This window comes from Lactuca serriola, chromosome 7, assembly GCF_051521515.1.
Source record: "Lactuca serriola cultivar US96UC23 chromosome 7, Lser_US96UC23_V15, whole genome shotgun sequence".
In the NCBI taxonomy this organism is placed as follows: Eukaryota; Viridiplantae; Streptophyta; class Magnoliopsida; order Asterales; family Asteraceae; genus Lactuca; species Lactuca serriola.
In genome coordinates, this window is record NC_136414.1 from 70383107 (window position 1) to 70399673 (window position 16567).

The window sequence follows — 16567 nt, forward strand, 5'->3', positions numbered from 1 at the left end:
AAAGAGTCTAATATATATGATAAATTAATTCTACATATTTATTTGAATCAATAATTATAATTTTACATAACTAATAAAAAATCTCCTAATTAATAATGTATTTAAAATTTTATATAAAATAATTGGTTAATAATTTTGAATTTTTTACTATGAATATTTAATTAATTTTGTAACTGTGGTTTCCACGGGTTATAAACTAGTGTGTATATATATATATATATATATATATATATATATATATATATATATAGATATATATATATATATATATATATATATATATATATATATATATCCCCTATTCTAATAAAAGAATAAATTTAATCTCTTATTGACAAGTGTCATACAATTAGAACACCTCATTAATGTTATATGTCCTTTATCATGCCACTTGTCAACCTATTAATTATTCATTTCAAATTTTAAATTTTAAATTTTTTCACTCTAACTACATTAAACTAATAATTAATTCTTTTATTTAAATTTCAAATTTTAAATTTTCTCACTTTAACTATATTAAATTAATAACATTAGATTGAAAAATAAAATAAAATTAATATATATTATAAGATGATATAACTTTATGTATTTATTTAAATCAACGATTATAATTTTATATATCTAAAAAAATATCTTTTAAATAATAATTTATTTAAAATGATTAATTAATAATTTTGACTTTTTATATGAAAGTTTAATTAATTTTATAACCGTGGTTCTCACGGGTTATAAACTAATATTCTAATAAAAGAATAGTTTTAATCTCCATTTGACATGTGTCACTCTAATACAACTATTCATTAATATTATGCCATATGTCAAAAAGATATATTAGGTAACATTTCAAAATTCAAATTTATTTTTTTCTAATTATTATTTGTTATGTTTGAAGTTATAATAACTTTAAAATTTTGGTATATCTCTTAATTAATGATTTACCTAAAATAATTGACAAATAATTTTAGAATTTTTACTATGAAAATATAACTTATTATGCAACTGTGGTTCTCACGGGTTATAAACTAGTATGTATATATATAAAAGGACCAACCCTATAAATTATCTCAAACCATCAGGACCATTCGTATAATTTACTTCCATCTGCATTCGTATAATTTACTTCCTCATATTATAGGTAATATGAGGAAGTTATAATTTATTCTACCATTTATATATACCTTTTCTACAAAAACACAAGTCTACATTTATAACATCAATCAACCTATGAACTATAAAATAGTAATAACATAAGGGTAACAACTTTAGCATATTCTACAAACTTACTTCCATCTGCACTCGAAGATACATCTACTTATCTAGAAAAAGATAAGTCTTACACATAATTTTCAACTCTTTACACCCGAATGCAGAAAATATATCTAGAAATAGAATTTGCACCTATCATCCTATAATCTTTATAATATAAATTGAAATTAATAAAAACTAAGATTTGATCATCAAACTAAATGAAAGATCTTGAAGAGCATTTGCCTGCGTAGCATTTTATTTAAATAGTAAAATAGATTTGTCCACGACAGAATCAACATTTGCTTTTAGGCAAAAAAAAAAAAAAAAAAAAATTATAAAAAAATTTCTAAAAGAGATTTAAAAAAACAGAAATGAGACTACAATCTAAAATTTAAGTCAAATTTTAGCAATTTAAAAATTAAAATGCCAATGTACTTAAAGATCATGGAGTTTAAAGCACGAGCTATGGCTCAAAATCAAACAGAAAACAAATTTCAACAATCAGAGCTGTTAAGCATAAAATAGGAGGAAACATTCATGTAAGGCTCAGATCTGCAACAATCGAACAAAGAGGATGAATCCGCCATGGCTGCAAACTTACTGGTTGCAATGTAAAAGAACACAAAGATTCTTTCACATAACCATCCAGGTTGCCCCACCAAGATGCAGATAACCTCAACTTTGCTCGAATCCACTCAGACAGATTAAAACATATCAATCATCACAGCCTCTGAAAATTCATCAAACCTTATCGCTGGAGTCGAAATTGAAGGTTCGAGTATAGTAATGGGTTGAAGATGATCTGAAGGGATAATGACATCAACAGGGTGTTTGAGCTTTGCTTATTTAGAACAGCCTGTAAGTTGTAACCAACATTACAATAAAAACTGCAAATTTGACAAACCACATAGGGACGATTCGTGTAATTTACTCTGATAAAAGGGGTTGTTGAATTCTGAAGAAAATCATCGGCCACGAGGATGGAGTTTGACTAAATAAAGTCAAATTTGAACAGAGGAGGGCAACAACCCTAGAAATCCTTTTTCATAATCCCCTCTGAGATCGCCTCATTTCGTCTGAGTGGAAATTCGTTACATTACAAACCCTGATTTTTGGGGCGTATAATGCTATTGTAGGTTGTGGCGATTATACCATTTAGCTTGGGTATTTGAGTGTAAAATTACAAATTATCTCCCTCAAGTATTTTATAGTTTATATTTTTATCATAAAAGATCAAATTATTCCAACATAAACTATTTTAGAGTGCATATGGTAAATTACACGAATGGTCCCTATGATTTGGGGTAAGTTGTAAATTACACCAATGGTCCTTATGATTTGGGGTAAGTTGTAAATTACACGAATGGTCCCTATGATTTGGGGTAAATTGTGTGTTTGATCCTTTAGACTTTTTTTTTTTAATTTCCAAGGTCCTTCAAAAAGACTATTTTGTCCATAATATATATATTTTTGATTTTCTATTATTTGTTTATTGTTTTTAAATTAAAAAAAAAAAAAAACAATCAGCCACCAATAATTAAACCTAACATCTTATCCACACATTATGTTTTCAAAGATCCAGCCACCATATCAAAATCATAATTGTTCAACAGCCACCATCAATCACCACCGTTCGCTACCGTCAACCACCACTAGTCACCGCCTCCAAATCAAATTCAAAGATGAAATTAAATCTCAAACCTAAATCCAAAATGCATATATGAAAATGAAAAAAATCAAACCTAAAACCTTAAAGCTGAAATCAAAACCAAACATTAAAAAAAAAAATAAAAAATAAAAAAAAAAAAAAAAAAAAAAAAAACATATCTGAAATCAAACCTCATATTTAAAACCTTAAGAAACTTAAAAAACAAACCCATATTCTAAACCCACATGTGAATCCTCTACTTAAATCAAATCCAGATGTTTATGCCTAATTGAATTTGTGATTACAAATCCAGAAACATTAGGTGAAGAAATCAGGTGAATTTTTATGTAACCCTCAAAATTTTGGTATGCTTCATTTAGCATCTTAATGCAAAAATCATTACATTCTAGTCCCTAGCTAGTACGTAGGGTGTACTCTGAGTACGCTTAGCATACTAGCTCGTTCCAGATCGCAAGTTTCATCCACGTACATGGGGCGTATGTGGAGTACGTATGGCGTACGTGGTGCAGGGACAAACCCTAATTTTTAGGGTTTGCATCATATTTAAACAACTTATCTCACTCTTGGACACTCTATTGACCACCTTCCATCACCCTATGCCCTAAATCGAAATCCTAAGTGTATTTGGTGAGATTTGAGCTTGAAAGTGAGTTTGTTGGTATTTTGTGGAGAAGAATAAGAACACTTGGGTGTTGCTTTGAAGTAGCTTAAGCTTGTAGATCCAAAGTTATCTTCACCTTAGCAAGCCATTTGAGGTAAAAAAAAGCTCTCATCTTGATGATTCTATGTACTAGATCCAACTTAGGGTGTTGTTTATGCATTTTTGGGTATTTTGAGTTAAATTTGAGCTTTTGACCTACTCCAGAAGCCATGGATGTTAGATCTTAGCTCCATTGAGGTCCCTTGTCCATAAAAATGCAATCTTTAGCTCCATTAGGGTTTAGGCCTTATTGGGCTATTGGATTTCTGACTTTGGACCATGGATGGGCTATGGGTTTTTTCGGTATTGGGTCCATGATGATTTTGAGGTCCAATTTAGAAGTTGCGCCTTATTGGCCCTTGCGATATTTAGGAATTTGGGCCTTTTGAGCAATGGGTTGGGCCTTGATTTTGGACCAAGTAAGAAAAAGGCTAAAATTGTCTTTTACCTTGGATATTGGACAAATAACTTAGATTCTTGTTTATGAGTCATGATCTAGTTATCAGGTGAGTATTTATTTGATGATGTTAGCACGAGGATTTTCCGAACCATCAGATTGAGATTTTATACGAGTATTCTGCAGGTTAAGGTGAATTTCCTCAATGTACTTAGTGAAGGGTTTTGAGTACTCTAACAACCTTATGGTGCACATGCAACCCTAGATGCTTTGGATCTATGTTTTCTCTAATTATACATGCAATTTGATTTTCCAAAGCATTCATCTTAACTAGCATACAATTGAACAAATAACTAGTTAGATAACTTACCTCTTAATTGGACTTGTAGTTCTTTGCCTTCAAAAGCTTTAGCACCTCAAATGTGATGCCTCTAATGTGTCACAAACACCAAGTGAAAAATGAGACTTGAGAGAATAAGTTATATGGCTCAAAAATCGATTCACACTCTCCAAAAATGTATGTGGAAACCAATTTAGTCCTAAGGGGTTCCTTTTATAGTGTGACAAGTGCTAGGGTTACATCCATGTAAACCCTAATGATCCATGACTCTTCATATTACTTAGGTTCCATGGGTTAAACCTCCATGGACTACCCATAGACTATCACATTGGTTTAGCCCATCCTAAATAACCATGAATCATTGGCTCACACTATAAGAATCATTGATTTACCAAATGAATCCCCGTATATTTAATTAATCTCTTTTGATCACTAAATTAATTCCAAATTAAATCTTGATCAATACTAATTAAATAATATGATTTCATATTAATATATTAGAACTTATAATATATTAATAAATCATTAATAACTTTATTCTCAAAAGTCTATCCTATCAAATTGCATTGGTGAAGGCAACCAAAAAGGACCATGCTACTCTCGGGTTAAGTACTTACCAATTATAGTTATGGGCATAGAAACCTAATCCAACAGTTTCCCACTTGGATAAGTCTAATAACTATAACTAAAAGTACGACTCTAAACTAACTAGCAATCGTAGCTCTTAAAAGCCGCTGTCGAACTCTGACCAAGTCAGTGACGCGTCCTTTAGATAAGTGATCATATAATCCTCTGTTCTTCAAGATATCAGTTGGACAAATACATGGAACAACGTCATACTTATTGTCCAACAGTTTATTTCTCGATTTCTGATTTGTTTGACAGAGAACATAATTCAACACATCAATTTAGTCTCGATCGGGCCCGACTCATAAGTCAAAACAAAATCATCAAGGGGCCCAAGATATCGCTTTTAATCCTCCAATAATTAAAAGGAACAAATAAACTTCGACATTATATATTTGTACTAACTATTTTTTAAATTATACACAATAGCGCATTTTATAACATCAAGTTACTGATGCGTTTTCTCACTATCAATGTACAACTAACTCATATATCTAGGTTTGAAGACTTATATGATATTATCGTCTCACGATCACTCGTGATAAATTCCACGAAGTGATTCAAGTGAGTGTGGGTTTAATCCAATACTCAGACCTTATGAGCACTCATGAATGTTGTAGCAAACTTTTGCTATGTCTAATACACTTCAGACAATCTACAAGCCAAATTTATGACAGTCTTGCCTCAATACCTACTTCTAAAGTATGATCGAATGTGGATAGTTATCTCATGCTCTAATCATGCACACTATGTTTGCTTATGGTCCTTTCTTTATGAAATAAATCAATTGAACACGTCTTCAATGAAACTCATCTCACAATTCCAAATCCTTACCGTAAATGTAAGAATACCAAATTCTTGCCATTTACTATAATCTGTTAGATTCTAAACTTATATACAATGATCCTCTTGTAATGACTATGCACAAAAGTCATAGAGACTTGGCAACATACATTACAAAGTATTCCAATGGAGAGCAATTATGTGGAAACGAAGTCTCACATTCAAAGTACATTCCTTTGGACATCCTTCTTGCATTAAGTTTTCTAATCTTACATAGATTTAAAGAATAACTTCCACTTATGGAAATATTTCCATATTCCCATTTTGACTATCACTTTTGAACAAGAGTTACCTCTTCTCATAGTATGCCAACATGGTCCTCCCAAAATTTACACTATACTTCTAACTGTCCATAAGCAACCAATCTTTGGTAAACCTCAGATTGTCCTCAACAACTGCTTAACCATTTTAGTCATATCCAGTTCGGCCCTGTTAATGCCATAAGCATTTGGAAAATTCAGAACACATAAATATTATAGAATATGTAATCGATCTTATACCCGAAGCATATGAGACACGATTCATAATGTCTCACATAAAGACGTAATACTTTACCAGTCTCTTGCTATAATATTTCCATATATAGAATTTCCTTATGTCGAATCTTTTCAATATAACATCCATATATACTTTTGACTAAACTCGATTAAAATCTCAATCTAAGCTTTTAGAATTGAAATGAAGTATGAATTCCCCTCCCTTAATTATAGCAAAACAACTTTTCAAACACTGCAACTTTGTGATTTGAAACTTTTTGTTTTTTATAATTAACATTGCTAACTTGCAAAACTTACCATAATAATTATGCTCCCACTAGCATACTAATTATTATCTTACTAGAATAACACTTATGCTCCTACTAGATTTGACATGTACCCAGAAATCAACTGTACTTCTAGAAATCAATACTTATTGACTTCCTTAACAAAGTTTAGATTTCTGACACGAGATGCTTCGATAAGACTTTATCTAGGCTTCTCAAACTCATACACATTTCCTTAGATAGCTCACATGTGTGTCTAAACAATTTTAGAACTTACAACAATAAGTCTCAAATGTTTAGACCTTTTTCCATTTCTCACAATTCGAACTATGAAGAGGGATGCCATAATCATAATCGAATTTGAGAATGCAAATATCACAACTACTGTCTCCTTGAAATCTACTTAGTGAAAGTGTTTCCTCACAATCATTTTCATGAATTGGAGAGAAACCTTATGACACTTAGATTTTATAGTGTATGTGTTCCTATCCATGAGAATTTTTCATAACCATAATCATAAGACAAGATTAGTAACAAATCCAAACTCATATGGACTGAACATGTTTAATCTTAATTTCTTGCCACCTGGCAGCTCAAGGGCCTAACATTGCTTCCAAGTTGTTCAACAACTCACCCTTACAGATCAATGTACTTTCCACTGATTAAGGTGTTTTGCCTTATGCATTCAAATAAGAACTCATAGAACTCACATGCATAGTCAACTTTAACTGGAATGGGCACAGAAACAAGAGTATGTCAATACGATAGGTTAGAAACCTCAAGTCTTGAGCTAGTGATTATTAATAGGTTTAATCTTGATTAGTTCTTGAACCTTTTCAAGATCTTTAAGACTCCCACTGACCTCTTAACATATAAGTTTCTCTTTGTTAAGAGACATTACTTGACAAACAAATATTCAAGAGTCAGTGTGGTTTCTTAACAAGACAAACACTTCACACACATGGTCTTAGTTGGTCTTTGTTTTATCCAAAACATCACAACTGACCAATTTCATGATGGGTTTTATACAAACAATCCTATATGTGCATGCAACCCTAATTGTATCTATGTTTTCACTATTAGACATACAACATTATGAACACAAAAGGAAACCTAGCATGCATCTACTATTTTTGAAATTGACATAGGAGAATACAATACATACCTTTTGTTGTAATATGGTAATAACAACTAATTCCTTGATTTTCCTTAGCTCTTGAAAGCAAGTACCACAAGTGTAGTACCTTTGGCTCACAAACACACTTTGAGTGAGAGGCTGAATATGAGAGAGAGGAGGAAAGGTACTAAGCTCCAAAATTCGGCCCTAGTAGGGTTTTTCCAAGGGGTGGTCGAATTCTAGTGCCTTAGGGTGCTATTTATACTTGAGGCTAGCTAGAGTTTCAAGGTGGAAACCATAATCCCTTAGCTTAGGGCCTAAGCAAGTCTATGGACTCCTTTCCTTAAGCCCTTGGACGAAAACTCCTAGATCCTTCTAGGATTTTCGTTCAAGCCTTAATAAAGGTGATCCAATAGCCCAAAGTCTCAACTATCAAATAATTACAAAACAAACCCTGTACTTTTAATTAGTTCCTTTAATCCCGAAATTAATTCCTAATTAATTTCTGATTAAATACTAATTAATAATATGATTCCAAATTAATATATTATTCATATAATATATTAAAAAATCATATTTATACCCCAATTTATTATTCTTAACAATAAACCAACCTCTCTCCTCAACAGTCATCATGTCTAGTCATTAGTGTGAAGGCAACCCAAAAGGACCATGCTCACAATCGGGTCAAGTACATACCAAAATAGTTATGGACTTAGACACTAATCCAACAGTGTCCCACTTGGATAAGTCTAATAACTATTCTGCGTATGACTCCAGAACCTGATCATCAATCATAGCTTTCAAAAGCCGTTGTCAACTCTGATCTTATCAGAAGCGTGTCCTTTAGATAAGGGATCATATATGCCTCCATTCTTGATATCGTATAGACGTGAGACATGGATTGGAATCATTCTCTCATTCTATGTGTTGTTTCTTGATTTTCGATTTACGACGACTGACAACAAACTACAATTGAACTAATCAACTTAGTTCCGGCTTGGCCAAGCGCTTAGGTGTCATCACTAAATCATCGAGAGGCCCACATATATCGCTTTTATCCCACTTTAGGTAAAAGGAATGGATAAACTTCAACTCAATGCTTGCTTGTACTCACTCACCGAATCACACGCAACAATATATTTTATAGCATCAAGTTACTGGTGCATTTACATATTATCAATGTGTAACCGAGTTGCAGAATAAAACTCACACATCTCGGTTTTAAGAATATAAGATATTATCGTCTCACCAATCACTCATGATAAAATCCATGAAGCGATCCAAGTGAGCGTGGGTTTAATCCAATACTCTAATCTTATAGCAGCACTCATGAACCATGTAGCAAACTTTTTGCTATGTCTAAAACACTTTAGACAATCTATAGTCAGATTCATGACAGTCTTCATTCATACCTACTTCCAAAGTATGAGCGACTATGGAGGGTTTGAATAATCTTATTATTCGGGAATTCAAAACATGCAAAGTAAAACACAAGAATAATACTAATCCTATATGGCCCCAAACTTTGGGTATAAATAAAACATTTTATTTAATCATCATATTGATTACTCATTATTTGTTGCGTTGGGTAATCAACTTCTTACTTTAATTATAACAACAGTTGTCCCATACTCTTAGCATGCACACTATGTTTACCTATGGTCCGTACTTTGTGAAATGGTATAATTGAATAACATTTTCAATCACCCTCATTTCACAATTCCTAATCCATTAGTGTAAGAATACAAAACCCTCGCCACTACTAGAATATGTTAGATTCTAACATTTTATGCAACGGTTATTTCATAATGTCATGGCACAAAAGTCACCAAGACTCGGCCAATGAAATTACAAAGTGCTCTATTGGAGATTATTACAAGAAAATTCCATAGTCATGAAGTCTCATATTCAAAGTACATTCCTTTGAACATCCTTTTTGCATACAAGTTTCTAATCTAGACATTGATTCTCGATATCCAACTCCCAATATGGAAACATTTCCATATTTGTCATATGACAACTCATTCTAAATAGAATCTTATCTATTCATAATAATGTCAATATGGTCCATCCATGACTATACTTCTAACTGTCCACAAGCGACCAAGTCTTGGCGAACCTTAGACTGTCCTTGACAGTTGTTTAATTATTTTAGTCAAATCCGGTTCTATTCCCTTTTTCCTCTAAATGCCCTAGGCATTTGGAAAATTTTAGAACGGTCGATTATTACAACATATGCAATCGATCCTCTACCAGAAGCGTATGAGATACAATTCATAATGAAAAACGTGATACTTTACGAGTTTCTTACTATAATATCGTCATAATATTTCTATTTGCCATGTTCTCAAAATTTGAACTATGAAGAGGGATGTCGTAATTATAATCGAACTTTGAGAATGCAAATAATAAATATACCCTTGACTAAATTAAATTAAAATTTTTCGATCTAAGCTTTTAGATTGGAAACGAAGTATAACATTCTCTCCCTTAATTATAGCAAAAACAACTTTTCAACCCCTGCAACTTTGCAAAGTGAAACTTTTTTTTTCTATAATTAATATTGCCAACTTGCAATACTTAAATAATAATCATGCTCCCAGTAACATGATGATTATATTCATTCCAGCATAACATTTATGCTCCCACTAGCTTTGACACGTATTCAGAAATCAGCTAAAATTCTAGAAAACAATACCTATTGACTTCCAAAGTTCATCTTTTCTAACACGATATGCTTCGATAAGCCTTTATCTAATCTTCTCAAACTTATACACCTTCCCTTAGATAGCTCACATGTGTTTCTAAACTATTTTAGAACTTATATTACTAAGTCCCAAATGTTCAGACTAATTGCCAAATCTCACAATTCGAACTATGAAGAGGGATGCCGTAATCATAATCGAATTTGAGAATGCAATCTACACAGTTGCTATCTTCTTAAAATCTTTCTTAGTGAAAGCGTTTCCTCACAATCATTTTTCATGAAGGAGATAAACCTTATGACACTTAGATTTTTATAGTGTATGTGTTCCTATCCATTTGATAACCATAATCATAAGATAATGTTCGTGACAAATTCAAACTCTTATGGACAGAACTTGTGCAGTCTTAATTTCTTGCCGTCAAGGGTCCCACCATTGCTTCCAAGTTATCTAGCAGCTCACCTATTCCAGTCAATGTGCTTTCATTGAACAAGGTGTTAGCCCTTATGCAACCTATTGAGAACTCGTAGAGCTCATATGCATAATCACTCAACTGGATTGGCACATAAATAAAATTTTGTCAACACGATAGGTTACATTCCTCAAGTCGTGTGCTAGTGTTTAATCGGTTTACTTCTTGATTTGTTCTTGAACCTTTTCAATATCTTTAGACTCCCACTAACCTCTTGACATATTAGATTCTCTTATCAATAAACATTTCTTGACAAAGCAAATATCCAAGAGTTAGTGTGTCTATATCAAGTCAAAACCTACACGTAATTTGGTACTAGTTGGTCTTTGTCTTATTCAAGACATCACAACTTACCAATATGTGCAAGTGTAAGAACATTCCTACTTAAGATTAAGTCACTCAAGTCACAATCTTGGAGTATGACTCTAATACTTGATTTTGGAACGAAGTATGACTCATCTTTTTTATTTAACCATTTCTACAATTTCCGATTCCTCTTTTAAGCCATACTAGTGCACTAAGATGTCCTGAGAGGATCAATCGTGATATGGTTCTTAATCATTAAGATGATCATAGAACCCGATACAAAAGTACTCTCCCTTCTTCTTAGATTGGAGAAACTTTTATCTTTCTGCCTAATTGATTCTTCTTATTCATTCTGCCATTCATTGAAACCTTTCAATGATTCAGAATTCCACTTAATCTTGTAAGTATAACCACATTTACTAGAATTTTAGTAAATTATGACGAATAGTCTTATTTTTATATGTGGTGGACTTGACTAGTGCACAACATTGTGTTCTAGTCCATTAGTCCTTCACTTGACTCACATACTTGTGTGATCAAGGAATTAGTCTTAATTTCCTAAGTACCAAGATTTCCATACATCACACAATACAAGTTGTATGATTCCAAGTTTTTGTCCAATTGAAACTTGGGCGATGGGAATCTTTCATTACCCAGAGAAATTTGACACTTCCATAAATAACATAACTAAGAATCACATCCATTTATAGAAATACACAAACATCAATTTTTCATAACGATTTCATTGCAAGGATATATAAATAAGACAAACCAAAATTTTATTTTATTCATAAAAGCAGCGGAAAACACGTCCTTACAATGCAAAATCAACCGAAAAACTATGTAATCAAATATTCCTAACAAATCTATCATAACTTTCTAAGCTCAAAATCTGATCTTCGAATCCATGCGATAGAGATCTATTTCTTCGTGATCAGACTTATCTTGCTCTTCCATCAAGCTTCATCTGTTTTCTTTGATCCTGCAAAACATTCAAATGTAATTTTATCACATTATGTATTAAGAATCAATGAATAGGAACTTAATGGAGTTAGATAGTGGAATTTACCTAAAGTAGAGCCATACTTCTTGACTCTCCCATCTCGTAGATTCTTCAGGTCCTCTGGGCAGCTTCGTATCCATCGCCCTTTCTCTTAGCAGCAGAAACAGGTGGCTTCTCCTGCAGCGACCACGGAAGCATGGTTGGTTGAATTACCAGACAAATATGCTCCATTACTTTGTCAAATCATCTTTTATTCAACAACAATAAGCATGTAAGTTAGGTCAATGAGGGTCGCGTCAAGATCCATTATATAATACTCTCTTATGAACTAATCATATGATTTAGGGAGTGACCAAAGAACCCAGTCTACAACTAACTTCTTTGGAAAAGATGCACCCAACATTGTCAACCTATCGATGTGTGATTTCATCCCTAGGACATGAGCACACACGGGTTTTCCATCTTCATGTTTCATTGCCAACAACACTTGAGTGATTTTGAACTTTTTAATTCTTCTATCTTGTGGGTTTGGGAGGACAAGAGGAGGAGGTGGAGGAAGTGAAACTAAGCTAGTCCACAAGGCAGGGATCGATCTTTCACCTTCATTGTGGAACAAACTTTCACTTTGAGTAGGAAAACCTTTTTCCATGGGATTTAGGAAGACCATAGTTGTCAGACCTTGACATCTACAAAACGGGAGAAAATTCAAGTTAGTTGATTGAATGATTCCTTAATAAAACACCCAAATGAGATATCAAGGCTAGGACCCAACACAATATTCTACAATTTGGAAGAGGGATGGAGTAATCCAAATTGCAGAACATTTGAAGGTAAGTAAATGACGATTCACTAATTTTCCACCATGAAAAACGAAAAAGAGATTAAGTTTTAAATGTATTGAAAACTCCTAGATCCTTTGAGATTCATTGAACTTTTCAATGACATGTTTAAATCTCGATATGCCCCTCGATTTGTGTCTGGGATGCCGATGATCACAAAACAGAGTGTGAATAACCATTGAAACTTACATGGTGCCCCCAATGTTACAATCACCTATTCGATGTGCCAGTTAACCACACACGCTCCACCAAACTAAGACAAACATTGAGTCACCCTTCGCTACCTTTGCTTAGAGCCAATTTAGTGTGTCGGTTAACCACACACGCTCCACTAACGTCTTCGCAAGGGTACAAAGTGTAATTTCATGGAATTGCATCAATTTCACTTTTACCTAAAGTAACTAAGATTGGGAATTTTGTAAAACATTTAGTTACTTCATAATTCATTATACTTTTAATTGAAAGGGTTTGCCCTATCCTACCCGTTCGTCTAACGACCCTCCACCAATCAAGGAAGTGGTGAGTGAGAGTGGACACCCATTAAATGACCATTTTATATGCCATAACCTTATACCCACCTTATAGATCGGCTTCGTGAATGAGGCCTACTAACGGTAAGACTAGCAGTTTAAGTTATACATATATAATATTTGACTTTTAATGTTATATATAGTATAGGGGTGTATTTTACACTTTTAAAATACTAGGCGGTTTAATTTAATAAATTACACTTTTAATTAAATAAAAAACCATATGATTATGGATTTATTAATTCTCTTTTAATTATACTTTTAATTAACTTCATAAAACCATAAGGGGTGTAATTTGAACTTTTCAAAAAACTAGGGTTTTAATCAAATTTAAAATTTCTAAAATTTAAAACCTTTTAATTTAAAATTTAAAATATTAAAACTTTGATTTAATAATTATCTCAAAATTAAACAATTAATTTGAATTATCAAATCTTGAAGGATTATCTATTAAACTAAACAATTAATTTAACCTTATCCTTTAAATCCCCTAAATTTCGAAAATTTGGATGAGATAATTCAAAAGATCTTTAATTATCTATTTAAACAGTTAAGGGATAATTACAAGATATGAAATTATCCAAATCCCTAAAATTTGGGAATCTTATCATGGGGACAAGTCAAATTTCGAAATCCAAGGGTTAGATAACCCTAATTTCGAAATCTTGGTGGCTAAGGAAAAGGGTTTGGAAACCCTAATATAATTCAAAAACTAGGGTTTTGTAACCCTAATTTCGAAAATCCAGGCCCTAGGGTTTATTAGCCATAAACCCTAATTTGTCAAATTCATACATTTGTATTAAATCTAATTGAAAACAAAAACCAATGGCTCTGATACCATTGATGAGTTTTATACAAACAATCCTATATGTGCATGCAACCCTAATTGGATCTATGTTTTCACTATTAGACATACAACATTATGAACATAAAAGGAAACCTAGCATACATCTACTATTTTTGAAATTGACATAGGAGAATAGAATACATACCTTTTGTTGTTATATGGTAATAACAACTAATTCCTTAAGTTTCCTTAGTTCTTGAAAGCAAGTACCACAAGTATAGTACCTCTAATGGCTCACAAACACACTTTGAGTGAGAGGATGAATATGAGAGAGAGGATGAAAGGTACTAAGCTCCAAAATTCGGCCCTAGTATGGTTTTTCCAAAAGGTGGTCGAATTCTAGTGCCTTAGGGTGTTATTTATACTTGAGCCTAGCTAGGGTTTCAAGGTGGAAACTCTAATCCCTTAGCTTAGGGCCTAAGGAAGTCCATGGACTCCTTTCCTTAAGCCCTTGGACTAAAACTCCTCGATCCTTCTAGGATTTTCGTTCAAGCCTTAATAAAGGTGATCTAATAGCCCAAAGCCTCAACTATAAAATAATTACAAAACAGGTCCTGTTCTTTTAATTAGTTCATTTAATCCCGAAATTAATTCCTAATTAATTTATGATTAAATACTAATTAATAATATGATTCCAAATTAATATATTATTTATATAATATATTAACAAATCATATTTATACCCCAATTTATTATTCTTAACAATAAACCAGACTCTCTCCTCAACAGTCATCCTGTCTAGTCAACTGTGTCAAGGCAACCCAAAAGGACCATGCTCACAATCGGGTCAAGTACATACCAAAATGGTTATGGACTTAGACACTAATCCAACATTTCAAATGTAAAAGAGTAGAAAACATTTTACTCTACATTTGATAAGTGTTATAAACCTTTCTTAAGATTATGTCACTCAAGGCTCGATCTTGGAGAATGACTCTAAGACTCGATCTGGAACGAAGTATGATTCACCTTTTTTGATTTAACAATTTCAACAATTTATGATTTGTATTCTTAGCCATACAAGTGCACTAAGGTGTCCTTAGAGGATCAATTGTGATATGCTCTTTCATAATCATTAAGATGGTCATAAAACACAATACTAAAGTACTATCCCTTCTTTTCAGATTAGAGAAGCTTTTATCTTTCTGCCTACTTTGATTCTTCTTATTCGTTCTGCTATATATTGAAACTTTTCCAATGGTTCAGAATTATACTTAATCTTGTAAGTATAACCATATTTACTAAACTTTAGTAAATCATAACGAATAATCTACTCGTTCTTTGTGGTGGACTTGACCATCGTACAACCAAGTGTACTCGATCCCCTAGTCCTTCACTTGACTCACATATACATGTGAACAAGGATTTAGTCTTAATATCCTAAAGATGAAAATTCTCATTCATCATACAATACAAGTTGCATGATTCCAGGTTTCTGTCCAATTGAAACTTGGGTGATGAGAATTTTTCCTTATTTGGTAAATTTTGACACTATCACAAACGAAAGTATCAAATTCATTTTTCAAATATTTCTCGAAACATACAAACATCAATTTTCACAAATGCCATTGCAAGGAAATATAAATAAGATAAAAACAGCAAATTTTATTTATTTATAAAATTGCAGAAAACTTTCCCTTACAATGCAATTACAAATGAAAACTATGTTATTACAAATTTCTAAGCAATCTATCATAACTTCTAAGCAACAGCTCATACATCCGATCATGGAACCATATGATCGAAATCCATCTCTTCACGATCAGACACAACCTGCTCTTCCTTTAAGCTTCCTTTGATCCTACAAAACATCAAAATGTAATCTTATCACATCATGTATTCAGAATCAATAAATAGGAACTTAATAGAGTTAGACAACGAACATACCTAAAGTAGAACCATACATACTAATTAAAGTTCTCAGGTAGTCAGGGCAGCTTCGCTTCTAATGTCCCTTTCCTTGGCAATAGAAATAAATAGGCTCATTTGGAATGACACATGGAACAATCTCTGAATTGGCCTTTCTCTTATGATCAAAACTTTTGACCATGGCCAATTCCTTTCCTTTAGGAGAAGGAATCATTTCTGAGATATCCATGCATTGCCCATGTTATCTTGGGAGGTAGATATTCCATTCAAGTTTACTTTACTAGTGCGC

At 32.5% G+C, this 16567-nt stretch overlaps 1 long non-coding RNA gene across 1 annotated transcript; it reads right to left on the reverse strand.

Moving 5' to 3' along the window:
* Positions 1–1788: 1788 nt before the first annotated feature.
* Positions 1789–2397, reverse strand: LOC145064795 (uncharacterized). The gene is made up of 2 exons (XR_013688087.1): positions 2180–2397; positions 1789–2104 (listed from the first exon to the last, which is right to left on the reverse strand). It is a non-coding gene; the product is annotated as an uncharacterized LOC145064795 (long non-coding RNA).
* Between the last annotated feature and the right edge of the window lie 14170 nt (positions 2398–16567).